Source organism: Orcinus orca, chromosome 17 (genome assembly GCF_937001465.1).
Source record: "Orcinus orca chromosome 17, mOrcOrc1.1, whole genome shotgun sequence".
NCBI lineage: Eukaryota > Metazoa > Chordata > Mammalia > Artiodactyla > Delphinidae > Orcinus > Orcinus orca.
In genome coordinates, this window is record NC_064575.1 from 84,804,379 (window position 1) to 84,831,219 (window position 26,841).

The 26,841-nt window shown below is 45.4% G+C and overlaps 1 protein-coding gene across 9 annotated transcripts in view; it reads right to left on the reverse strand.

Moving 5' to 3' along the window:
- The window catches only part of PTK2 (protein tyrosine kinase 2), a 253,025-nt gene extending 227,065 nt beyond the window's left edge, over positions 1-25,960 (reverse strand). For 3 of the 9 annotated variants that reach the window (XM_049700344.1, XM_049700341.1, XM_049700343.1), the window contains exon 1: positions 25,752-25,959. The gene's annotated coding sequence lies outside the window, so the exon portion shown is untranslated. Of the gene's footprint in view, positions 1-2,473; positions 3,353-25,751 lie in introns of those variants that run through there. The other 6 variants (XM_049700354.1, XM_049700355.1, XM_049700351.1 and 3 more) reach the window with 6 other exon arrangements.
- Positions 25,961-26,841: the final 881 nt, after the last annotated feature.

A 26,841-nucleotide genomic window follows, 5' to 3' on the forward strand; every position in this document is an offset into this window, starting at 1 on the left:
AACTAAAATTTCCCACCAGTCTCACACTCTAAATCTGTGCTTCACTAACAGGTAAAGTATTTCCTTCCATCACCTTGCTTACAGTGTTCCCATTTCAATGCACAATCCAACGTGGCCAGCTTTCTAACATCCATCTCTCAGTAAGTCTCAATAACAACCCTAACCATCATACAATGACAGCCTTTCTCCTAAGAGCTTTATAAGTACTAGCTCCTCACGCCTCTAGCTGGTTACTATTAGTGTTCCCATTTTACACAGAAGAAAGCTAAGTCTGAAAGAAATTAAGAAATTTTCAAGGTCACACAACAAGCAAGGGAGAGATCAGGGATTCAAACACTAGCTTAATAGCACTTTTAAAATCATGATGTTATCCTGTTTCCCAAATTAACCAGATAATATTACTGTTAAAACAATGAACATGATCTGGGCTTTCCAAAGCAAGCACAGCAGAAAAACTCTTCCTAAAGCTGAGTAACATTCAACATGACACACTGACAAATTATAAGTTATCTGGCTCGAATTAAGCATGTAGGCTGAACTCCTGGAGAAGAATTGGTCGTTTGATGCTAAGTGCTAAATAAGGCCGAAACCCACTATTTCTTAACCCATAACATCGTAACAATTTAAGTTAACTGTGACGGTCTCCAGTGTCCAAAATATACAACCATTTCACACAGGCTGCCCTTCCTCTAAGCTCAGTCTACCAACAGTTTTGTACGTAGGCAAGCTGCAACCTGTATTCTAAAAAATACTAGATCAGAAGTAACTTTCTGAAAAACCCAAAAATATATAAAGAATGTGAATATGATTATGAAAATCATCTGGGCAAACAAAAGCTTCTTTATGCTTCAAACTAATTTTCTAGCCAAAAATATTCTAATACTAGACTGTGGTGCTGCTCACAGGTTGGGATGCAGTGTCTCAGGCATCTCTGAGATGCTGGTACTAAACTAATGACTAAGTGAATACATTAACAAGAGAGAAGAGGTAAAGTTACTAAATTCAGAAAAAACAATATTAACAACAACACTAATAACAGATTGCCTATTATGCCTGCAGAGTAAATGATGAATATAAACTGCCTTCTAGTTCTTGGAGAAACTGATCAAACTAAATCGGAGAATGATTAAGATTAGCCTTCAGGAACTTCCCTGGCGTTCCAGTGGGTAAGACTCTGCGCTCCCAATGCAGGGGGCCCGGGTTCGATCCCTGGTGGGGGAACTAGATCCGGCATGCATGCTGCAACTAAGGCCCGGCGCAGCCTAAATAAATAAAAATAAATCTTTAAAAAAAAAGAAAAAAAAGATTAGCCTTCAAATTCCCACGACAGAAATATCTACATTGTTAGGAACTGTATTTGTTGAACATCAGGTTGATTCTTTCCTTATTTATTTATATGACTAGCCATGTACGAACTATATTATACCACATTTGTAAGAGAGTTATGATAATCTCTACCTAACAGATGAGATAACAAGATTAGAGTTTAAGCAACCTCATCCCCATCACACAGGGAGGAAGGATCAGATCTGAGACTCAAAGTAAAATCTGTCCAAAGTCCATGCTCTTAACCACTGCTCTATTTTGCACTGTGAATAACATTCCCAGAAAATTCTACTGTGCAAAAGGCTTAAAAATATTAGCAAAACACTATTCTACTCAAATTAATTAATAGGCACAGTTAATATATTCAAGACAAGTCAACCCTTCAATCATACTCAAAAGAACTAATGGTTATTACGGTATATCTAAGGGTCATTTTGTCTACCTGAGAGAGACACCAAAAGAAGGACCTATGAACCAAATTCAAGAAGTAATTAGAAGGAGCATCTCCTGTAGGGACCAAGAGAGGTAACTGATCAAGGGACAGTCATTTGGACATTAATGGCCCAGATGAAACCAGAAACCATCATTACCTGCACAATGGAAGCAGTGTGCAAGTGCAGGGTCCCAGATCTAGGTAAGGAAGAGTAAAGACACTCTATCCTGTCTCTCCTGGAGACAGCAAAGTAAACCTGGATGGAGCAACTGCAGAAGCTATTTAATGAAAAGTACACAGTAGCAGGTGGATTAGGAAAGGAGACTGGAATTCAAACCACCACCAGATTAGCAGATTTAAATATGACAAAGAGCCCCTAACAAAATACCCTAAATGTGGAGGATGTGCTCCACATATATTCGGCATAGGAAGAGCCAGGCACACTTTGATTCCCATGGGAAAAGACAATCAAGGTAAGTCAATACTGAAATGAAACAGATGTTAGAATTAGCCCACAAAGCCTTTAAAGCAGCTATTATGCAAATAATCCCATAAACAAGCACACACCCAATATACTCAATATCACAAATTCTTTTTATCTCTTAAACCCACGGGCTTTGCCCCCCCACACACACACTCCATAGAAACTTCTCTATCCAAGATCACCAATAATCTCCAAACTGCTCGATCCAGTGGTCAGTACTCTGGCCTCACCTGAAAAGAGTCGGTCACTTCCTCTCCCCTCCTCTTGGCTCCCAGGATGCCGTCTTCCCCTGCGTTCTTCTCAGCTCACAGGTGCTTCCTCCTCTCTCTAACCAGTCAATTCCAGAGCCCCCAGGACTGTCTGTTCTCCTCTTAGCTGTGCTTACCTCCCAGGCAAGCTCACTCTGAATGCTGTCTCCTGCTAACTCTAAAATGCGTCTCTAGTTCAGACCCGCTGCCCAGCTGTTGTCCTGGACCGACTGCTGTCAACCCTGCATCGCAGCCACCACCTTCCACCTTCTCCTGTGCATCACAGAGAAGAAGCCAGATCTGGGTTTCCCAAAACCCCCTCCTGCCATGACTCAGGGCTGGAGGTAACTAATAAGAGGCACTTGTGCAAGACTGGTAAGACGAATGAGAAAAGTACTCTCAGGAGGTAGCTGTGGGCAGAAGCATAGCTGCAGGTCGATGCGTAGGGAGAAAAAAGAATTCACCAACTGTGGCAGCTAAGAGCTAGAGTGGCTTCCACAGAGAATTCCCAGTGGTTCCAGAGGGAGACCCCAGGAACCACCTACTTCAACCACTGAGATCAGCAGCAGCGGCTCCAACTGTCCAGATCACTGCTGATTCCAGATGAGCTCCTGGGACACACTCACTGTAATGGCTGCTTCCTTGACCTTCAACCCCGCCAGCCCTATAGCAACAGAAGTGATGGATTCTAGTTCCTATATTGAAAAAAAGTCTAGAGTGGCTTCTGTTTTCCTGACCAAACCGTGACAGATGCACTGTATGCTCTGAGCTGCTAGCCCACTCAGAGCAGTGAAACGTCGCCAAAGAGAGCGGCGTAAACTGCCCAGCAGACCCCTCGAAGCTCAGGCGTGGCCTTCCGACACGACCCTTCCGCACGCGTTCAACGCCCCCTCAGCCAACTGCTGAGGGTGTCATCCCTAACCCTTCCTCCCACGCTCCCCACCCAATCTGGTCGCCTTTTCCTGCAAAACACGCCCCGAAACTGCCCTTGGCGTCACATCCCCCAGCACCAGGCTGACCGGAGCCGAAAGATGACGGCAGCAGCCACGCCCACTCAGCACTGGCCTCCCTGCTCCCGCCCTGGCCACCCCAGCGCCTGTTCCCAACGCCGCACGTGACTCGGACTCTCAATCAGACGCACCACTTCTCTGCTCAAGATCCTAGACAGTCCCTCAGTTTACACGGATGTTTGCACGGCCAAAGAAATGTGCTGAGAAAAAAACAAACCTGCTTAAGACTATCAGCCTTTCAGCAAGAACAGCTGCTCAAAGCGTTGAGGACATGGGAAACAACATCAATAATCAATTAAAGAACAAGGCAAATGATTCTGGGTGGCTTTCCTTGGCTGTTGATGCGTCAACAGATGGTTCCCACACTGCTCGGCTATTTATTCAAGGAGCCAGTGGTACTGAGGAACTGGCCTCCAGGAATAGTGTATGTGGAACTACAGGTGAGAATATTTTCAAAGAACTGGAGAAAACACTAATTTAGTACAACCTGAAGTGGAATACAAATGATGACAGTAAAAATACATGGGGAGGGACTTCGCTGGTGGTCCAGTGGCTAAGGCTCCGCACTCCCAATGCAGGGGGCCCAGGTTCGATCTCTGGTCAGGGAACTAGATCCCGCATGCATGCCGCAACCAAGAGTTCTCATGTCGCAACTAAAGATCCCATATACTGCAACTAAGACCCAGCACAGCCAAATAAATATTTTTTAAAAAATACATGGGAAGCAGAAGAAAAGGGCTGGCTGGACAAATTTACAAAGATTATGAAAATGTAAGCTATACATTTACAGCTTTTAAAACCTGTAAAGCTTTTTTTTTTTTTTTTTTTTTTTTTTTTGCGGTACGCGGGCCTCACTGTTGTGGCCTCTCCCATTGCCGAGCACAGGCTCCGGACGCGCAGGCTCAGCAGCCATGGCTCACGGGCCCAGCCGCTCCGCGGCATGTGGGATCTTCCTGCACCGGGGCACAAACCCGTGTCCCCTGCATCGGCAGGCGGACTCTCAACCACTGCACCACCAGGGAAGCCTTAAAACCTGTAAAGCTTTTAAACATAGTTATTTAAACTATGGTTATTCATTGTATTCTTCATCGGCACGTACTCTGTGCAAAGTATTTTAATCTGTTATGTGTTACTGAACCAGTAGCATCAACAGCGAACTTCACTGAAACATCCTGACTTGTCCTCCCATACAGCAGTTTAATGATTGGGGGAAGGTTTTGTTGTGACTTGTTGACCTCAGAGCCATGACTGAAATTTTTCTGAAAAAGACCTTCCTTCAATTATCACTGTTAATCGAAAAATTGTATTCAATGAAATTAGCTGTTGCTAAAGACTTGATAACATTTCTTAATGAATTCAACCTAAAATTACAAGGCACAAGAGTGCTTATATGAGAGACTTCTACTGCAGTAAAGTCATTTCAATGACAGCCAATGTTTGAATCACAAGTAACACCACGCTTCTTTACACTCTCTGCTATCAAAAGTTACGACGACAAGCGAGATTTCCATTCCCACACAAATTCACAGCAGTTACATTTCTGAGTTTAAGCTACAGCAGCATTTTTTGAAGCTTGATGCAAGTATAATGAAAATTTACATATTTCAAAATCCATTTAACTATGCAGTTGAGGCCGCCCTCTAACCATCAACTGCAAGTGATTAATCTGCAATATAATGGCATGCTAAAAGGCAAATATCAAGAAGAACCTAATAGGATTCTATAAATGCCTTCCAAGCAATGAATATGCTCAATTAAAATGATATACTCCTGCACTGATATCAGGATCTGAGAGTACCTATCGGCATAAAGACATTTGCAAAGGTGAAACACATAAAACCTCCTGGGCACATCAGCATTAAGAGATGAATATCTGTAATTGACTCCAATGACAGGAAGCAGTAACTTCAAAACTCCAATTAAAGAAAGTGTTATCCCCTTCCTCCCCCAGAAGAGAATCCCATTCTTCTCATTAGTGGACCTGTATTATAAAAAAAATTATATTCAATTATAATTTGAATTCTGTCCATGAAAAATTTGTAGAAATTCTGTGTTCTCCCTTTTTATAGAAGTATTTACATAATATCCTTGATTTTGCCTATTAGTCTGAAAAACCTAAGATATTTCCTTTTATGGAAACTGTGTGCCTTTACAGAAATGTTTGACAATCCGTTTTAGTCAACTAAATCCCCCTGTCTTCTACACACAGGTACAGTTAAGACATATTTGACCCATCTTCAACTTTCTCAGTTGATCTTTTTTGATTTATGTCTGCATTTTACATTTATTCCTGATAAATTTTAATTTTACCTTATTGATTTCAGCACTTCATTACAACCTGTCAAAATATTTTAAAATTCTGATCCTAAAAGTGAGCTGTCTCCCAGCATGACTCCTGATCTTTATTCAAGTCCCTTATAAAAACATTAGGACAGGTGTCAAGGATGACACACTTCTGGAGACATCTTTACTTTGGTGTAGAAATTCTGATTTTTCAGTTTTGTGGTGAATTATACTGCGTGTGGCTGCAACATATATCTATCTGAAGGCAGTAATTCCTTGAACTCCATAGTAATGACAGAAATAATAATTAACCTCTCTAGGCTTTGTGCAGTAAAGCATGAACCTGGCCCAGGGAAAGGTCTTGCCCGCACACAGCTCCTGGGAAGTCACCTCTGAGCCCTCAGAACCTCCTGCCTGATTAGGCCGCCTTAATTTAGCTGGGGGCCTGAGGTCACACATTCCTAGGAAGAAACTACACTCATTTTTGGTGCTAGCAAATCCTACTTAAAGGTGACACCTGTCCATCTCTCACAGCCATGTGACTATTAAGAGATGCCTAACAGTATGTAAACTTCAGCTCTAACGTACAATAGCACGTTGAAAACATTCCAAGACGGTTGGAGTCCCACACACCTGGCCAGCCTTCTATGTACCAAAAACGTGTCTTGTTTTGTCTCTGGAGGGGAGGAAAGGCTGGGGATACAGTTCCACTTCGGAGGGGCTGCATGTGTTTGGGGTTTAGCTGGCAGTTTGGGATGTATTACATTTAAAGTAAAACCCCTGTGATGTGGGATGATTAGCTTAAACCTTTGCAGAGTGCCAGCAGTATACAATCTAAGAACAAGGAGCCACACCCCTGGGTGCTGGGCTCCCTTTTAATAATCCAACAAGAGCCCTAGAGTTCTCTCTCCAGGGAAAAACAACACACATCTACACACAATTCTGCTTACAACTTAATTTCTGGGGCTCATGGACCTAGGAAACAATGTTTCCTCCTCAAAGCAACTGTGATCCCTAGTAAACTCAAGAGCAAAGAGAGCTTCATGAACTTGTCACCCCAGGAGAAATCTGGGAGCTGTCCCAGAGTTACCCTGGACCCCTCTCGCGGCCCTGCCGCGTCATTTGCCTGGTCAAGGCCTGGAGATTAACTCAGAAACGGGCTTCAAATCAGTCCCCTTCTCTCCCGTTCCTCAGTCATGCCCTTGATCAAGGCTTTCTTCATTTATCTGTACAACATAATTGTATGATTAAAAGAACACAAGCTGTGGAACTGGACCATCTGAACTCTGCCCGTCACTTTACTAGCAAGTGACACCGGGCAGCCGTTTCTTGAGTGACAAACGTGTGCTTCTTCCCCCTTCTCAACTGCTTTACTGTAACACCGCCCACGCTGATCCAGTCCAAACCTCCTCCAACCATACAAATCTGTTCTATATCAGAATCAAGTACAAACTGCTTTGATCCTGCCTATAACGCCAACTTCACCTCCTCCTCTACCCAACCTGTCCTGTACTCCAGATTTGACAGAGACATTCAGCTCCACAAACCCTAGCCCGTCACGCCTCCACACCATTGCAAAGGGCGGGTCCTGTCTTGAAGGCCCTTTCTGCTTCCCAATTTCCACTCGACTTCTACAGATCCTTTCAGACAGTTAGAACCTGCAGAGGCCACTGCATCTGGTCCACAACCAGTTTTTGTATGGTTCCTTGGCTAAGAATGCATTTTACTTTTGTAAAGGGTTAAAGAGGGAAAAAAAATATGTGACAGGCGATATGCGGCCTGCAAAGCCTGAAGTGTTCACCATCTGGCCTTTAACAGAGAAAGTCTGCCAACACCAGAGCTTGACCATCAATGGGGACACGCCCTCCCAGTCCTCAGAGCCCCTGCTGTGACACAGCCACTGACCTGAACCAGTCCCACTCCCCTCTTGTCTGTATCACCAGGGCTTAATACTGTATGAGGCACAAGACAGGTGTTTAATAAATGCTGAACAAATGAATGAACTGACTAGACGAGCTCAAAAACAAACCAGGGAAACACATAAGTGGAAAAGACTTAGCCTTTAGTAGTAAAACACTACGTAAGTCAGGTAAAGATCATGATCCTAGCACTTCACATTTGTCCAAGCTTTACACTGTAGCTGCATAAATACCCTCAATGGCTGCGATTATAAATACTAGACTTTATAGGTAAGGACACCGAGACTCACAGAACCTAAACAACTTGTCAAAAGTCACCTGACAAAAGGCAGAGAGGCAATATCTGAACCCAGGTCTTCTGCTTCCCAGATGAGATACTCTTTCTTTTAAAAAGACCTGCCTCCCCACACAAACCATGATGCCCAGACCCCTTCAATTACCAATACCTGAGATGTTAGGGGAGGGATAAAATTTAATTTCTGACTCATTATTTAATTTTGATAATTTTCAAGTCAATGCTACTTTTTGTAAACAAAACAAAAATGAAATGGATACACAAAATAAGCACTAGGCTAAAAGACCCTGGTATAACCACAAACTAAAATTTTCTTTCTTTCCTTTTCTTCAACCAGTCCTTAAGAAAGTAAAATTAAACAGCTTAATTAACAAATGCCACTGAAAGGAAGCAGCTGCAGGCACAGCATGAACCCCTGCCCATCGGCTAAGCTGAAACAAACTGGCAGTCGAGGCAGTCACCTGTCCTCAAGCTTCAGCTTGGACAGAACAGAGTCCAAGAGCTGAAAACGTACATTAACACCTCGACTTCAGGCAGGAAATAAAACAAGTATTTCCAGAGGCAGAAATGAAATATAAGAAACTCTATCAAATAAAAAAATTTAGTCTAATCTATTAATCTAATCTTTTTGCAAAACCAAGGTATAAATTATGCATAGCTGGAATTTAAGTACCTAGGTGTCCAGAAGTTTCTGAGTCAGGACCAAGATGTAGCCAAACTAAACTAGGATGTGGGTCTATTAAAGATAGTATTAATTTCAAAGAAGTGGTTCCATACAGAACACATTTTCTTACTACAACCCCCTTTTAGAAATAAGTCACAACAAGGTACATGAAAAAAATTCACTCATTTGGAATTTATCAAACACTAAAATAAATCATAAGTTATCAAAGGAATTTTAATGGAAATTAGAAAATATAGGGAATTCCCTGATGGGCCAGTGGTTAGGACTCCATGCTTTCACTGCCGAGGGCCCGGGTTCAATCCCTGGTCAGGGAACTAACATCCTACCAGCCATGCAGAGTGGTCAAAAGAAAAGAAATATACCTAAATATTGAACATATTTATTGAATGGAACAATAAATGTTTTATGAATAAATAATAAAAATACCTCACATCAAATTGTAGCCCTTGGGCAAAGAAAGATTCCTTAAATGAGATGCCAAAAAAACTAATCATAAAGAAAAAGACTGGGGCTTCCCTGGTGGCGCAGTGGTTAAGAATCCTCCTGCCAATGCAGGGGACACGGGTTCGAGCCCTGGTCCAGGAAGATCCTACATGCTGCAGAGCAGCTAAGCCCGTGCGCCACAACTACTGAGCCTGCGCACTAGAGCCTGCGTGCCACAACTACTGAGCCCATGTGGCACAACTACTGAAGCCCACGTGCCTAGAGCCCATGCTCTGCAACAAGAGAAGCCACCGCAGCGAGAAGCCGGCGCACTGCAATGAAGAGTAGCCCCCGCTCACCTCAACTAGAGAAAGCCTGCGCGCAGCAACGAAGACCCAACACAGCCAAAAATTAATTAATTTAAGAAAAAGCAAAAGACTGATAAAGTCAACGATATTAAAATTAAGAACTTAGTTCCAAGACACCTCAAAAGTAAAAAGACAAACCAGAAACTGGAAGAAAATATTCACAACTTATAATGACAAAGGATAGTAATCCACACGTAGAAAGAACACCTACAAGTCAATAAGAAAAACATAAGAAATTAGGTCAATGTTTTCACAGGTCCTTCATAGAAGAGAGAAGAGATATGACCAATATATTAAAAGAGTATCAACAAAGTTAGTAATAAGAGAAATTCAATTTAAAGCCACAAGATATTATTACATAACCACCAGAATGGTAAAACTGAAAAGACAAAATAAACTACTAGCAAGGATGCAGAGCAACCAGGAGTGGGATGTAAATTGGCAGGGGTACTCTAAAAGCAATCTGGCAGTAAGCAGTCAAGCTGAAGGCTGGCCAGCCCAGAACCGGCATCACACTCCCACGTGGGCCGGCTGGACACATCCACACACGTGGGCAGCCAAAGACGTGTCAGCAGCGCTTGCAAGAGCAAGGCGGCAAACCACACAAATGCCCATCAACTGGAGACAAGGTTACACAACAGTGAAAGTGAACGTACTGATCACTTACGGCACCTCCTACGGGTCTCAATCACAGTGCTGAGTGGGAAAAGGCAAGTCACGTGTAGTGTGATTCCCTAATAGAAAGTTCAACACAGACAAAACTAACACAAAAATAAGAAATGATAAACGCAACATGCATTCAGTGACCGCTGTTTTAAATGCTGGGGATACAGTAGTGAACAGACATTTTGCCCTGAGATTTTCTGTCACAGCCAAGTGACAAAGAAAATAAAAGTGAGTAAAATACAAATGACTCCAGGCCTTGAAGAAGGAGGCTGTAGCTAAGGGGGCTGAGGCAGGATAGCTATGCAGGCTTCACGATGTGGGAGGCGGGCTGCGGTGGGCAGCAGGCGGGCCTTCAGAGTGGGGATGCTCCACTGCTGCAGCTGGGCCGTAGGTGCTAGGCTTGCTTTATTCTTCTCTACACCAGGGTGGCCCCATTGCTTGTTTTTGTACAGCCCATGAGCTAAGAAAGGTTTTTACACTGCATATGATTAAAGAAATTATTAAAAGAATAATAACATTTTGTTGCATGTGAAATTACATGAAATTCAAATTTCAGGGTTCAGAAATAAAGTTGTACTGGAACACAGACAACTCACTCCTTTAACACAGCTGCTTTTGTGCCAGAATGGCAGGGCTGAGTACTGGGGACAGAAGCTGTAGGTGGCCTGCAGAGCCCAAATGTGTCCTGTCTGGGCCAGTACGAGGAAGCTCACCTCTGCGGACTCGGGTACCTTCCTCTGGGAGATCAGAGCACTCTTGATCTACACCTTACACACATCTTACACATGTTCTTCTGTATCTCTTCAATGTTTAATAAAATCATTTTTTGAAAAAGACTAATACACTAAGTGTATTTCTCTAATGAACCTTGTTCTATTAAAGCTTCATGCTGCTTCTCCATCCTAATGACTAAGTTTTAAAAAACAAGATATGTACTGCTATCAGGAGCATTAAAGCAAGACAGCAAAGAAAACTACTGTTTATTTTGACTCAAGTACAAGAAAAACAGAAAGGGAGGGAGGGAGGGAGGGTGGGAAGGAAGGAAGGAGGGAGGGAGGGAGGGAGGAAGGAAGGAGGGAGGGAGGGAGGGAGGGAGGAAGAAAGTGACGGAGGGAGGGAGGAAGAAAGTGACGGAGGGAGGGAGGAAGAAAGTGATGGAGGGAGGGAGGAAGAAAGTGACGGAGGGAGAGAAGGAGGGAGGGAGGGAAGGAGGGAGGGAAAGAAGGAAGGAAGGAAGGAAGTAGGGAGGAGGGAGGGAGGGGGAGGGGGGAGGGAGGAGGGAGGAGGGAGGAGGGAGGAGGGAGGGGGGAGGAGGGAGGAGGGAGGGGGGAGGGAGGGAGGGAGGGAGGGAGGGAGGACTTTTCCACTCCAGTTTCCAGCCTTGCTTAACACCCAGCTCATTAGGACTATTAGATGTTTCTGTGCATCACTGACTTAAAAAAGCAGTACAGTTACACCCGATCCCTTCCAGTCTTCTGAAAGAAATGTGTCATGAATTGTTATGTCACATTTTAGCAAGGGCCACAATATCTGGCCAACATTAGCATATATGTTCCCGATGCAAGTGCCTTCACATCTTTTAAAAATAAGCCAGTATCTCTGATTAGAGTTAATATTAATTAATGATGCCCATTAAAGGTGGTGATGAATACAGAGAGTTCGTTACAACATTCTGTTTCTGCATATGTCTGAAAATTTCCACAAAGTTTTAAAATAAAATTGAAGATTCATATTTTAACTTTAATTATTAAGTATAATGCTCATGTAATAGAAACTCACACAATTCCCATTTATGCATGTTTCAGAATCCTTAGTATAAAACGGCTTTCCATCACCCTTACTACTGGCAACTTCTTTAAAAAATGCTTATTTAAAAATCTACATGAGGGGCTTCCCTGGTGGCACAGTGGTTAAGAATTGCCTGCCAATGCAGTGGACACGGGTTCGAGCCCTGGTCCGGGAAGATCCCACATGCTGCGGAGCAAATAAGCCCGTGCGCCACAACTACTGAGCCTGCGTTCTAGAGCCCGCGAGCCACAACTACTGAGCCCGCGTGCTACAACTACTGAAGCCCACGTGCTACAACTACTGAAGCCTGCGCGCCTAGGGCCTGTGCTCCGCAACAAGAGAAGCCACCGCAATGAGAAGCCTGAGCATCGCAACAAAGAGTAGCCCCCACTCGCCACGACTAGAGAAAGCCCGTGCGCAGCAACGAAGACCCAACGCAGCCAAAAATAAATAAATTAAAAAACAAAATCTATGTGAAGACACAGCACTGCACCTTCTGACCCTAGCAGAAAGGAAGAGGCTGACAGCAACGAGCTGAGAAAGTCAAAGGACATTCACCCACAGGAAAACAAGCTGTATCAGCTGTGCCTCTACGTTCTGTGTATACAGCAGTAAATGAAAGAAATACCCCCATTCTCTTTGAGCTGCAATATTACAAAATGGGCAATGATGCAGGGAGGACTGAGAACTTTGAAAACTGGCAAACTTTTACTGTAAATGTTTACTTTTAATAGTTATTACCTTTTGTGAAATATCTCAAAAGGTCACACACTAGTGAACACCAGAACCTTACATGCTGCGTACCACCTCATTCTCTCATCAGCCTATGGTTCTATTATTTGGCCAATTTAAAGGACAAGGAAATGGAGTTAGAGAAGTTAACAAACTAGCCCAAGACCAGAGAGTCAGAGTCTGGCTCCAAGGCCACGCCCTTCACAACTGCACTGCCAGTGGTTATTCAACATTCCAACTAAGTAAGGCAACGTCATCTTATGACCCATACTTTGCAAACCAGTACCTTGCTACTCAAAGTGGGGCCCAGGGACCATCAGCACGGCACCACCTGAGAGCCTGGTAGAAATGCAAGATCTGATGCCCCACCCTAGACAGACTGAATTAGAACCTAAAACCTAACGAGATCCCTGGGTGATGTGTGTGCCTGTTCAAGTTTGAGAAGCCCTGATACAGAGCACGCACACACTGGATTTTGAGGTAGTTTATCAGTTCAACATACCCTGGTACAGTTAAATTAGCTTTCACCTCTTCTGCTTGCTCTCTGATCCCAAAATGAAGCAGAGGAGTGCTGGCAGGCGACTCCACAGGTGGCCACGAAGAGGACTGACATGACAAGCCCATGTCTGTGGCCCCAACCTCTCCCCTCCCCACCCTCAGTCCCAATTACCACCCTGTCTTTCGGACAGAGCCCCTGCAGCCAGGCTGCACTTACTGAGCCAGCTGAACCCTTCTTCCCAGAGCAGCAGGCTACAGACACGGCTAAGTGCGCATGCCCCGAGTTCCTTGAATCGCGCCCAGCATCCGGGGCGCCCTGCAGCAGAAAGGGGCAGCGGGGGCTGCTGCAGCACGTGCTCTTATCCTAATGCTCTGTGAGCTACAAAGAGAGCTTCCGACACAGCCCCAGCACTAATAATCCTCTTACCAATTCACAGCGAATAGTCAGTGAATGGATGGAATATCCTTTTGTGACATTTTCTTAAATCCGTGGTTTCTGCCACCTCTCTCGACGCTAGAATCCAACGTACGGTGCAGTAAACCAATCTCTGCACGTTCCCACCAACATGTAGCTTTGCCTGTGCTTTCCTTCCGCCTAGAACACTCTCCCCTCCTCCTCCCCCTCCCCGCCAGGCTCCTTCTGTTGACCCCTGGGATGGGGTGGCAGTGTCCTGCAGTCCCCCACAGCTCTGCCCAGCACCTGCTAAACATGGCACTGCCGCTGCCTGGTCACTGGACTACGACCCGCTCAGGGCAGGGACTCAGCGCATGCTGAGCGTTCTCCCCAAATGCCAGTTCCATCAGCAGATCTGTGAGCGCCCCGCGGTCTGCCCTCCCCATCCGCACCCTGACAGCCACAGCCTGCGACCCACACCCACCTCATGGAGAGCCTTCCCCAGAAGCCTTAAGGGGCTCAGCCATGTTTGGCTGCAGGCAGATTCCAGAAAATGGCCAACCTTAAGCAGCAAGGGCAGCTCCGTTAGCGGTTCTCCGGGGCAGACTCGCCGCCACGAGGCCCCGCAGAAGCTCTCCCCGCAGAGGCTCTCGGTCCAGCCAGCGCTGCCCAGCAGGACTTCCCGCAACCGTGAAAACCTTCTCCCCATCTGCACCGTCCAAGGGGGAGTCGCTAGTCACGTGTGGGTACTGAGCCCTGGAAACGGGGCTAGCCTGGCTGTTGGACAGAACTTTAAATCTGATTCCATTTTAACTTAAACGCGTGGCTAGCGGCTACTATAGGCGACGGCGGGTCCAGGTTTAGACTCTAGACACTGGAGTGAAATGAAAAAGAACTTTCCTTGGCTCCTTAACTGCAGGCTACGTTGTTTGGTCCAACCCTTCCCTGAAAAAGGCTTAAAAAGACGGATAGAATACTTTAAAAATCTTAAAAGCAACCAGAAAATGACAGGACAAGAAGGAAATAACAAAATTAAAGTGAACTCAGGAACCCAGAGAGAAACAAGCAGAGAAACCACCTCTGCACGGAAGTCATTTGACAATTCTGAAATTTTCGACTTTCCTTTTCACAACAGTGCAGGGAAAGAGGGACAGGAGTCAAAGCCGGGCCCCCCAAAGTGTCTAATCCTACCTCCCTAAGCAGGACCTCAAAAGCTACACAGCTCGGGATGAGAGTAAGCCAGCAGTGAATCAGCTCACCAAGAGAATGACAGCTCTGTGTGGTCCAGAACACCTCAAACCTTGGACTTGGTTTAAGGTGGTCCCAGACTGGCTGCAGCAGAAACAAATGCGCTCTGGAGGGAGCTACCTTCATTTAGGCCTCGAAAGAGTCCTCCCAGTAATGTGGACCCATATCCCACACCACAAACAAAAATTATCTCAAAATCAATCACAGACCTAAATGGAAAACCTAAAGCTATAAATGTTCTAGGGAGGGGAGGGGGAAACAGGAGAAAATCTTTGTGACCTAGGTTAGGCAACTATTTCTTAAATATGACACCAAAAAAGCACAATCCATAAAAGAACAAATTGATAAATGGGACATTATCAAAATTTGTAACTTCTGCTCTTCAAGACACTGTTAAGAGAATGCACAAAACAAGCCACAACATGGGAGGAAAGCATTGAGAGTATCTCACAAAGGACCTGTATCCAGAATATATAAAGAATCCACCCGTACGAAAAAGTTTTTTCATGGGCAAAAGATCTGAACACCAAATAAGATATACAGATGGCAAGTAGACATATAAAAAGATACTCAGTGTTATTAAGGCATTTGGGAAATGTAAGTTAAAACCACAATGAAATACCATGATACACCTATTAGAATGGCAAAAACTTAAAAGACTAACCATCATGTTGCCCTGATGATACAGAGCAACTGGAACTCTCATACACTGCTGGTAGGAATGTCAAACGGTACAGCCACTTCAGAACACAGTTTGGCACTTTCTTAAAAAGCTACACAAATTCTGGGGGTTCCCTGGTGGCGCAGTGGTTGAGAGTCCGCCTGCTGATGCAGGGGACACGGGTTCGCGCCCCGGTCCAGGAAGATCCCACATGCCGCGGAGCAGCTGGGCCCGTGAGCCATGGCCGCTGAGGCTGCGCGTCCGGAGCCTGTGCTCCGCAACAGGAGAGGCCACAACAGTGAGAGGCCCGCGTACCGAAAATAAATTAATTAATTAATTAATTAAAAAAAAAAAGCTACACAAATTCAAAAAGAGTCATGTATCACACTGTTCACTGCAGCACTATTTACAACATGTAAAGGACATGGAAGCAATCTAAGTGTCCATCGACAGACGAATGGATAAAGATATGGTACATATATAAAATGGAATATTATTCAGCCATAAAAAGAAATGAAATTATTTGTAGTGAGGTGGATGGACCTAGAGTCTGTCATACAGAGTGAAGTAAGTCAGAAAGAGAAAAACAAATACCGTATGCTAACACATATATATGGAATCTTAAAAAAAAAATGGTTCTGACGAACCTAGGGGCAGGACAGGAATAAAGATGCAGACGTAGAGAATGGACTCGAGGACGGGGGAGGGGTAAGGGTAAGCTGGGACGAAGTGAGAGAGTGGCACGGACATATATACGCTACCAACTGTAAAATAGATAGCTAGTGGGAAGCAGCTGCATAGCACGGGGAGACCAGCTCGGTGCTTTGTGTCCAGCTAGAAGGGTAGGTTAGGGAGGGGTGGAGAGAGACGCAAGAGGGAGGAGATATGGGGATATATGTATGCATAGAACTGATCCACTTTGTTATACAGCAGAAACTAACACAACATTGTAAAGCAATTATACTCCAATAAAGATGTTAAAAAAAAAAAAAAGCTGGGCTTCCCTGGTGGCGCAGTGGTTGAGAGTCCGCCTGCCGATGCAGGGGACGCGGGTTCATGCCCCGGTCCGGGAAGATCCCACATGCCGCGGAGCGACTGGGCCTGTGAGCCACGGCCGCTGAGCCTGCACGTCCGGAGCCTGTGCTCTGCAATGGGAGAGGCCACGACAGTGAGAGGCCCGCGTACCGCAAAAAAAAAAAAAAAAAGCTATACAGACACCTACCATATGATCCAGCCATTACAATCCTAAACAACCATCCCCAGGAAAAAATAGAAGCCTGGGTCCACAAAAAGATTCGTACAAAAATATTCATATGCTTTATCCGTAATAACCCAAATCCAGAATCAATTCTCTACACGTTGATCTATACATTTAATGTCATCCCAAACAACAACCGGAAGAATTTTTTGGGAAGTTGCCAAGTGATCCTAAAACATATACAGATCTGCAAAGGGTTGAGGATAGCCAAGGCATACTTGAAGGAGAATCAAGTGGGAAGAGGTCCACGAGGAGATAAGACTTATTATAAAGCTACAATACTGTAGGCAGCTTAGTACCAGAGGGATCAAATAGAGTCCAGACACACACATATATATGGACCTTTCATTTACAACAAAAGTGTCACCACAGAGCACTGGGGGAAAGGAGCATTTATTCTTTTTAAGAAATGGTGTTGGGACAACTAAGATGTCCACATGTTGACGAAAGTGGATTCCTCCTTCACACTACACACCAAAATCAATTCCAAGAGAATTATAAAGGGGAAAGGCAAAATCATAAAGTATTTAGAAAATAACAGGAATTAAGTTCATTATCTCAGGGTAGGGAAAGACACAAAAAGCACCAACTATAAAGGAAAAGACTGATAAACTGCACTACATTAAACTTAAGAACTTCTCTTCATTCAAAAAAGAAAAAAACCAACCCACCAAGCTACTGAAACTGCATGACAAAGTAGGAAGAGGCAGTGGCAAAATATATAAGCAACAAAGGACCTGTGCTCTGAATATACAGAAGTCTACAAATAAATTTCTTTAAAACTAATAGAAAAATATGGGCACTTCACAAACCAGTGAATACAAATGGCCAGTAAATGTATAAAAAGATGTGCAACCTCATTATAACCAAGAAAAGGCTATTTAAAACCACAGGGCGGGGGGCATCCCTGGTGGCGCAGTGGTTAAGAATCCGCCTGCCAATGCAGGGGACACAGGTTCGAGCCCTGGTCCGGGAAGATCCCACATGCCGCGGAGCAACTAAGTCCGTGCGCCTCAACTACTGAGCCTGCGCTCTAGAGCCCATGAGCCACAACTACTGAAGCCCGCGTGCCTAGAGCCCGTGCTCCACAACAAGAGAAGACACCGCAACGAGAAGCCCGTGCACCGCAACCAGAGAAAGCCTGCGCGCGGCAACGAAGACCCAACGCAGCCATAAATAAATAAATAAAATTTTTAAAAAATAAAATAAAACCACAAGGTGGTAATAATACTACAGAAATGACCCCAAGGCGCTGGGAGGGGAGACTGACAGGGGAACAGAGACAGACGGGGATGCGCTGAAGCTGTAATCAGAGAGAAGGCTGCTCAGGGGATGCAGCCTAATGGTTAGGGAGGGCGGGGTCCCAGGAGAACCATCCACTGACATCCACTGAGAAGCTGCTCTGGGCCAGGCACACTCAAATGCACTTGCCCTCTGCATCCTCAGGTTCCGCATTCGAGGCTCAAAATATTGGGGGAAAATCCCAGCAAGTTCCAAATAGCAAAACTTGAACTTGCCACACTGGCAATTATTTACATAGCATTACACTGTGTTAGGTATTGTAAGTAATCTAGAGACGATTTAAAGTATACAGGAGGGTGTGCATTTAAAGGTATGTATGTAAATACTACGTCATTTTAGGTAAGGGACTTGAGCATCCAAGGAACTTGGTATCCGAGGAGGGTCCTGGAACCAATCCCCCACGAATACTGGTCAGACAGCTATACATTTAATGGGAGTCACATTAATGCGACCTTTAATTTCACTTGACCAACTTTAAGGAGAAAGAAATTGTTCCAAAGAGCTCCAAATGAGATCACATTACACCTAATTCCTTCTGCCTTTGACGAGTTCTTCGTCTCTACCTTTGTAACAACTTTCACACACTTAAAAGACCCCTTGGACTTCCCTGGTGGTGCAGTGGTTTAGAGTCCGCCTGCCGATGCAGGGGACACAGGTTCGTACCCCGGTCCAGGAAGATCCCGCATGCCGCGGAGCGGCTGGGCCCGTGAGCCATGGCCGCTGAGCCTGCGCGTCCGGAGCCTGTGCTCCGCAACGGGAGAGGCCACAGCAGTGAAAGGCCCACGTACCGCCAAAAAAAAAAAGACCCCTTACCACAAAAGGCCCACAACAGCGTCATTTGCTTTAGTCTCTGTAATTCCAGGACCTCAGCATGAGAGACTCTTCTTCAATCATCAAACAATCACTGACTGACCATCTACTATGGCAGCATGAGGAAAAGATAATACAGAATCCTTGTCCGTCAGCTTATAATAAGTCTATTTACCAACAGATGCATCTAATTCTGCACAAGGCACATCGCCAATCCCATTTGGTGCACTAACTTTCACTTAGCCGCCTTCTTAGGAAAGAAAGGAAAGGACAAAAGGCAAAACGAAATTCATTAAACTTAGATATGAATGTAATGCTAGGCATAGAATCAATTCACACAATGCTGCTTCATTAGTCACCCCAAGACTTGGCAATCACCCTGACTCTAGTATAAAGCTAGCCAATTTTTCAGCACCAAAGCAAAACCACCAGGGAACGTGTGCCTTAAGCACTCACATGTACACACTCTCCTGTTATCTGCCAAAAGCGACAAGTCCAGGAGCCACACAAACTGCCACTTCAACATAAGAGTTCATTTAAAATCCACGCCGAGATTCAATTAAAATAATTAAGTGGTCTCAGCAGAAAACAGTCAAACTCCCTACTCAACAAAAGGAGTTGTGAGGTCTTCTCAAGACTCTAAAAACCCTTAGGAACATGTTTAAGAGTCCTGACAGGAAGGCAACCTCATTAGCAAATCTAAGTGGTCAAAAAGACCATACACGTACCTCTGCCATTTATGACTGATGTCTGCCTGCTACAACTGGCGTTTCTTTTAAAACACTCTAAAGCAGTGGTCCACGAACATTAGCGTGCATCAAAAGCTCCTGACAGCAAGCTGAAACTGACCACCGGCCCCGCCCCCCAGAGTCAGATTCAGCAGGTCAGAAGCGGGGCAGGAGCATTTGCACTTCTAACCTGTGGCTACTTTGAGAACCAATTCAACAACCTGAAGCTTCCTGGTCTCTGTGAGAGTGCCTGTTTCCCCACACCGTACAGCAAGACTAAGGGGGAACTCGCTGAGGAAGAACAAACTGCTCTTTTTTACCCAAATGTTGACTTTCCCCTAAGTAAAGGTAAGTGACCTGTCACGGCAAGGGAAAGCTGGCATGTTGTATATGTAATTGGCACTGCAGCCATACGAAAATGGGTTTTTGAAAATGGTTTCAGGGCATAATGGAAAACTCTTGTAAAGCAGCCAATGAATCCAGCTGATTAGTAAAAGACACGTTAGAGCTTCTGGACCAGTAATGAAGGAGCTTTTACAAGTCCCGCTCATTCTGTGTCACCTTGAGCAATTTTCTATGTCTGCAGAACTTAGGATGAGTCCTAAAGAACACAAGATCAATTATACAGGATCAGTTTCTAGAAAAAAAGAACAAAACTGTCAAGGGGCAGAGCAGTATTTTTTCCCTGGCCCGAGTCTGATGACAGTGGTAATCTAAAATAAAGCAGACAAAGGTGAAAACACGATAAGCCAATTCTTCCCTGGTATCAAGTCCTATGTGGTTTTAAAGTGAGGTCCTTTACCAAGGCAAACAAAACGCAGACAGCTAACGGATGTAATAGCTGTTCTCCAATAATTAATAAGTCTGGGTTATTCTACTCAATAAATATTGTGTCAGGTACTGAAGATGGAAAAGTGTGTAAAACAAAGTTTCTGCCCTCATGGTGCTTAAATCCTCACGAGAAGACACACAAGCCACTAAAAACATGTAATGTGTAAAATCATTTAAGCTCTTCCTTTAGGCCAGCAAAGACAAATGCATGTTTTGGTCACCAGTAGACATGACGAGCACCTTGGACTACTTTCAATACAGAATATGGGGGCAGAAGGGAGATCCTAGGCACACACAGCACACAGACACGACCGTTTAGGTTCTTCTAAGCCTTGGTCTTGGTTCACTGGCCCCAAATAAAGGAGCAGAGTATATGCCGACTCTTAAAAGCAGAATGGGGCTTCCCTGGTGGCACAGTGGTTAAGAATCCATCTGCCAATGCAGGAGACACAGGTTCGAGCCCTGGTCCAGTAAGATCCCACATGCCGCGGAGCAACTAAGCCCGTGCGCCACAACTATTGAACCTGCATGCCACAACCACTGAAGCCCATGTGCCTAGAGCCCGTGCTCCGCAACAAGAGAAGCCACAGCAATAAGCCCGCGCACCACAGTGAAGGGCAGCCCCTGCTTACTGCAACTAGAGAAAAGCCCACATGCAGCAACAAAGACCCAATGCAGCCAAAATTAAATTAATTTTAAAAATATATTTTAAAAAAAGCAGAATGGAAAATTCTAAGTTGGTGAGAGTAAGCACATTCATTTCAGAAACATTTATAGACCAGCAATGTATCAGAGGTTGTAAATACTAGGATTACTACAAGGGGCTCATACCGGTGTGAGAAATGTGCAATTTGCTTTTCCCTTACATACTCCTTGCTTCCCACAAAACTGTCTTCAAACATCAACCCCTCAAAAAAGTCACCAATGAAAAAACTGTAAATGTGGAAGTTACTAAAGCACATCTTGACAAATAAGAAGTATCATCATGCATTATATACTTTACCTAATTCTAAATTAATTTCAAATAATTAAACAATTTTGGTATATTAATTAAAATGTTTACCTATACTATGTTGGCCAGATCAGAACTTCATGATCTGAAAGCGTCGGATTCAAATAGAAAATACAATTATCTAAACTTTCCCAGACATGGTCATTACACTAGCACACTACTTATTCCTACTGCAGAGACTGGATTAAGATTTTACAGACTGCTGCTTTTCCAGCCAGGGAGGCCGCAGGCAGGCTATTAGGAGCTGGCACTGCAGAGTCCCTCGGGTCTGTCCAAGCCGTCCACCACTGTGGGCTGAGGACCCGGGCGAGCTACTCTAACTCGATGCTTGCAGGGTTTCATCTACAAAAGGAGAATACAGACAACAGTACAACTCAGTAGTTCTAGCGAGTAAAAAAGGAGATAAAGCACTATGGCACCCAGCTCAGGCCTGGCACATGGTGTTTAACAAATGCAGTTCTTCCCCTACCACTGGCAAATATTCAAATGTGTAACTTCAGTCATTCTTCTTGATGTGAAAAATGTGAAAAAGCTTATAATAAATAGCTATGTACATAAATAAGATTTAGGTAGGATTATTTTAATTAAGTACAAAGTTTGTAAGGAAACACCTTTGTGTCCTTAAAAATAGGTAAACTTTGTGGTGATGCTACTAGTATTTTTCTCTGAGGCTTCCAACTGCTAAAGAGTGGGAATAGTGCCACTTGGGGAAACATTTATTTCCTACTATGTCTATAAATCATTTCCTTACTATTTATGCAAATCAGACTATAATTAACAGTTTTGCTAAAAATTCCATTTAAACTGAAAGTTTAACTATATATGTGTATCTGAATTTCATTTCCATCACAGAGCCTAGTAAAAAACAATACAACTGTTACAGATAGAAACAGAGGGGGCTCCTCTGCTGATTTACAATCAGAAACACATTTGTACAGTTCTGAATGATAAGATTTAGCACAATTCCTAGAAACTAATGCCAGAAACTGGTACATATGAATTTCATTTCTCTTGCACTGGGTTGCCTTTTGGTAGTCATGAAATGAAGAAGAAAAAGAACCCTGCCAAAATGTCAGTAGAGAGAAAAAGCAATAAAGGGCTCAAATAATCCACTACTAAACACTGTTTTACAGAAAAAAAGGAAAAAAACCATAACTTCTGAATGTATCTGGGTGAGCTAGAGAAACACAGGTGCACCCAAGGCAAGCTGGAGCTGCTCTCCATCCTTCTCCATTCCAGGGATCCTTCTAAAGGGTGATAAGCAACTTAACATTTGAATGCTTATTTGCATTCATAAACTTCTTGGAGTTTATTACTATTGACTCAAGTAAGGTCATTTACTCTGCCCAAATTTTTTAAGTTAACATTTTAAATACAGACATCAGTGAAAATTCTCAAAGATCCCCACAGTAATTTTTTCTAATTATTTAAGGGATTTCACTAAGAGGAAACTAATGAAAATATGTTCTTAAACTAGAGCTTTACAGCAAAATAAAGTACTTCAGAAACTACACTTTTCTGATTTACTAGCAAAAAAAACTTATTTAAAAACTCATTTCACAAATATGATAAAAATAGGAGAACTTTTTACCAATGGCATTTTTTGCAGATCTAGAACAACAACAAAAAAAATCTAAAAACGTGTGGAAACACGAAAGACCCCGAATAGTCAAAGAGATTTTGAGAAAGAAAAGGGAGTTGGAGGAATCAGGCTCCCTGACTTTAGACTATACTATAAAGCTACAGTAATCAAAAGTAACAGAACTTTTTTTAATGCCACTGAAATTTAAAACAAGATTTATTCTATCTGAAAATGTCTAAACTGAAAATGTTTAATTTAAAAAAATTAAAGATTTACATACTGTATTAACAATTTGAATTGCATCTTTTGTTACCCTTAAGACAATTTTTAATTATTTTTCTCAAAATTAAGACACATTAAAATATTGGAAAACAAGGTTTCCATAAAACCTTTAGAGATATGAACTAAGATCCCACCTCACTATAACTCAAAATAACATGCAAAGATAGTAATTTTCAAAATTATCTTTTGCTACACGTAACACTTTATAGCACCGTAGACTATATATGTATATACAAAATATAACAATAATTTCTTCTTAGGAAGCTCATCAGTATTTTTTCTTAAAGGGAACAATTTAACGATACGATTTTGTTATTTAGACAATTTCTCCAACTTTCTAGTAAGAAAAGTTGTCTAGCTGAAGAACCCAGCTTTGAGAATTGGAACATTAATTTCTGTACTTTCCAACAAAGGGCATGGAGTGTTACAGAGAAGAGTTTAGCTAAAAATGTTTTAATGATCCTTACTGCCATTCCTAACTCCCGCTTTCCCCAGACACTTAGCAACCGCTGCACTAGTGGATCTAACACTCCTGATCACTCCTGATCTAACACTTACTACTCACTTTCCGTGACAGACAGCCTCAGACGATCTCCTGTAGGAGTTGCAGCATTCTTTGCCCCACATCATAAATACTAAGTTTTGGATTCAATGTCTTTATTTAGCCAAGCACTTGCTTCTCAATGCATCACCTCTGAATGATGTATAGTCCTTCTATTCAGTCCTTTCATGAAGTCTTATGGGGCCACGTTTACATGGGAACATGTATTTTAAACGATATTTTCCAGTGCTCGTTATTAAACTGGATTATTTGATAATGACCTGAAAGAAATTCTTCTGAGGAGAATCTATAATATTTGATCTTGCTGTTTCAGCAGCAGTTAGTACACAAGTGTTCAGAAGAGACTAATGGCAAGTTCAACTAGTTTTTCCCCTCCAAGAGTAGCCAAAAATATAAAACAATATACTCATAAAGATACTAAGACATACTATCTTTATGAATTGAAAGTTGAAACACAAACTTCCTTTAAAAGTTTCATGTGTTTAAATACTACAGGGTTTTAAACATTAACTCAATAGTACAACTGGACCAAAATATTATCTACACGGTACCTCAACAAAGTACGCTGAATGCTAATTTACTGTGAATCTTAAATCACTTCATCCACATACTTTCCTCCCACTTTTCAGAGGTTGTCAAAGACAGGACAACTAACCTGAGGGCTTGGCTGTGTCATTTCAATGAAAAGACTATTTTCATTACCCGTTTTACAAATACAGTATTAAAGGTGAGGCTCTGGTATTGCATTTTGAACAGTAATGGCCTGTTTTTCCAACCACGAAGATGTTTACATCCTAAGTAAGAATCCCAATGACGGTCGTCTTAAATACAGACCCCCAAACTCTTACATCGCCTTCAACGTGACCGTATTTCAACCAGTTCCCATGAATACCACAATATTACTATTCTCTTGGTCTCACTGCCAAAAACCCAGCTGCAGGCTACCTAAGCAAGAATAAGACACTGTTGAAATGGCAAAAACAAAAACCTTTACCCTTAATGCATTGAGCTACAAAATCCGGCAATCAAAGAAAGCCAAGTAACAGCGTACACACACACACACACACCCCACACACACCCTACACACACACACACACACACACACTCCTTTGAGAAAGAATGGGGTGCCAGGAAAGGACCCAGAGTGCTTCCAGCTTGCTCGGCGGGCGCCGCGGAGTTGGGGGCTGGGGCGAGAAGAGGAGGAAACTTAGGAAGCGCAACGAATCCTGCCAGGTCTTCAGGGCTGCCGCCGAGACAGCCTCCGGGCTGCACAAAACTTGAGCGCGGGCCGCGGGGGACGCAGCCGCCCCGCCGCCCCACACGCGGGCTCGAGGCCCACCCTTCCCTGCCCCGCGGGCCGGCCGATCCCCCGGCGGCCCCGCGGATTCCCTCTTCCCCCTCCTTCCTCTCTCTCCCCTTTTGTTTTGGAGGCACTCGGCCCGCCCCGGCAGAGGCCGGCCGGCCTCCCCGAGGCCCCGGGCCTCCAGACCTTCGGACTCTCCGAGCCCCGAATCCCCCTGCCTCCCCATCTTCCCTGAGCTCCCCGGCCTCCCTGCGTCCCCCGAGCCCCCAGCCTCCCTGAGTCACCGGCCTCCTCGCATCCCCCAAAGCCCCCTGCTTCCCGGAGCCCCCGGCCTCCTCACGTCCCCCGGCCTCGAGACCCTCAGAGTCTCCTAGCCCCGAACCCCTCGGCCTCCAAGCGCCCCCCGCCCCCGAGCCCCCGGCCTCCTCGGGCCCCCGGCCTCCCCACGTCCCCGGCCTCCCGGGGCCGCGGCCGGCGCGGGAGGGGCCGGTCTCCGCCGCCGGGACTGCCCGGTCCGGCCCCGCTCGGCCCTCCACCCTCGGGCCGCGGCCCTGCCAACAACCAGCTCCGGGAGTCGGCCCGCCAGCCTGCCCGCGCCCCGGCCCCGGCTCCGCACTCACTCGGACCGCGCTGGCGCCGGGAGACGAAGATAGACGACGACCGGGCGGCGCCGCGGATGATGGGCCGCGCTCCCTCCCACGCCTCACGCCGCGGGCGCACAGCAGTCCCGGCCCGGCGGCGGCGGCGGGCTCGCGCCCTCGGGGCCGTGCTGCGTCGGCGCGGGCCGCGCGTGCGCGGCGGCCTGCTGAGGCGCGCGCCTCCCGCCGCTGCGCGCGCCCGGCCGCGTCCCCGTTCCGAGCTTCCGCCTCCCGGGAGCACTGGGCATGCGCGCCGCGCGTCGCGGCCCGCGCATGATCACCACGCCGCCAGGCTCTGCCCCCGGAATCTTACTCGGAACGCCAGGCCCGGGCTGCGGGTGGACGGGGTCAGCGCGCGGGCGTGGCTGCGGCCCCGAGTGGTGGCCGCGGGGAAGCTCTGCCCGGGGGCGGGTGCGGCGCCCCGCCGAGCGGACTTCCCGGGGGTCCCTCCGGCCGCACTCTGGGCCGGCGGGGTTGGACGGACTACGGGGAAGCCCTCGCACCCCTTTGCTGCCCCGAGCCCCAGACCCTGCTCCTCTGGAGGCCCCCCCCACCCCGGTCAGCCGCCCTACAGCCCCGCCCCAGAGTCGGAAGCACGGATGTCCGGACGCGGTGTGTGCCCGCGCCGGCCCGTGTCCTCTCCAGGCCCACCAAAAGGGTGTCCCGGACCCCTCTGCAGATAGGGAAGCAGGCTCAGGGGTTTGTTCAGGGGCATCATAGCTAGCTAGTGCTGGGCGGTACCAAGATTTGATCTTCGAAGATGGTCTGGAAAGAGCTTTATAACGGCTTAGAGGTGGACACATTATCTACCTGAGCGCCAGCGGGGCACTGATCTGGGTCCATTAACCACCAAGGCGCCTGTCCCCTAGGTGCTGAGGCTTGAGAAGGGAGAGGAGGATCCCAGGCAGAGAGGGGCTGAGATGAGAGCCGGTTTTGACTGGAGCATGGGGTTGTGGGGTGGGGGGTGGGGGGTTCTGGGTAAAAAATGAGACGGCCAGGGCCCTGTGAAGTCGTGCTCAGGTGCCTGGCACTTATTCTTTAGGCAGCAGTGAGCCTTTGAGGGTTTTGCGTT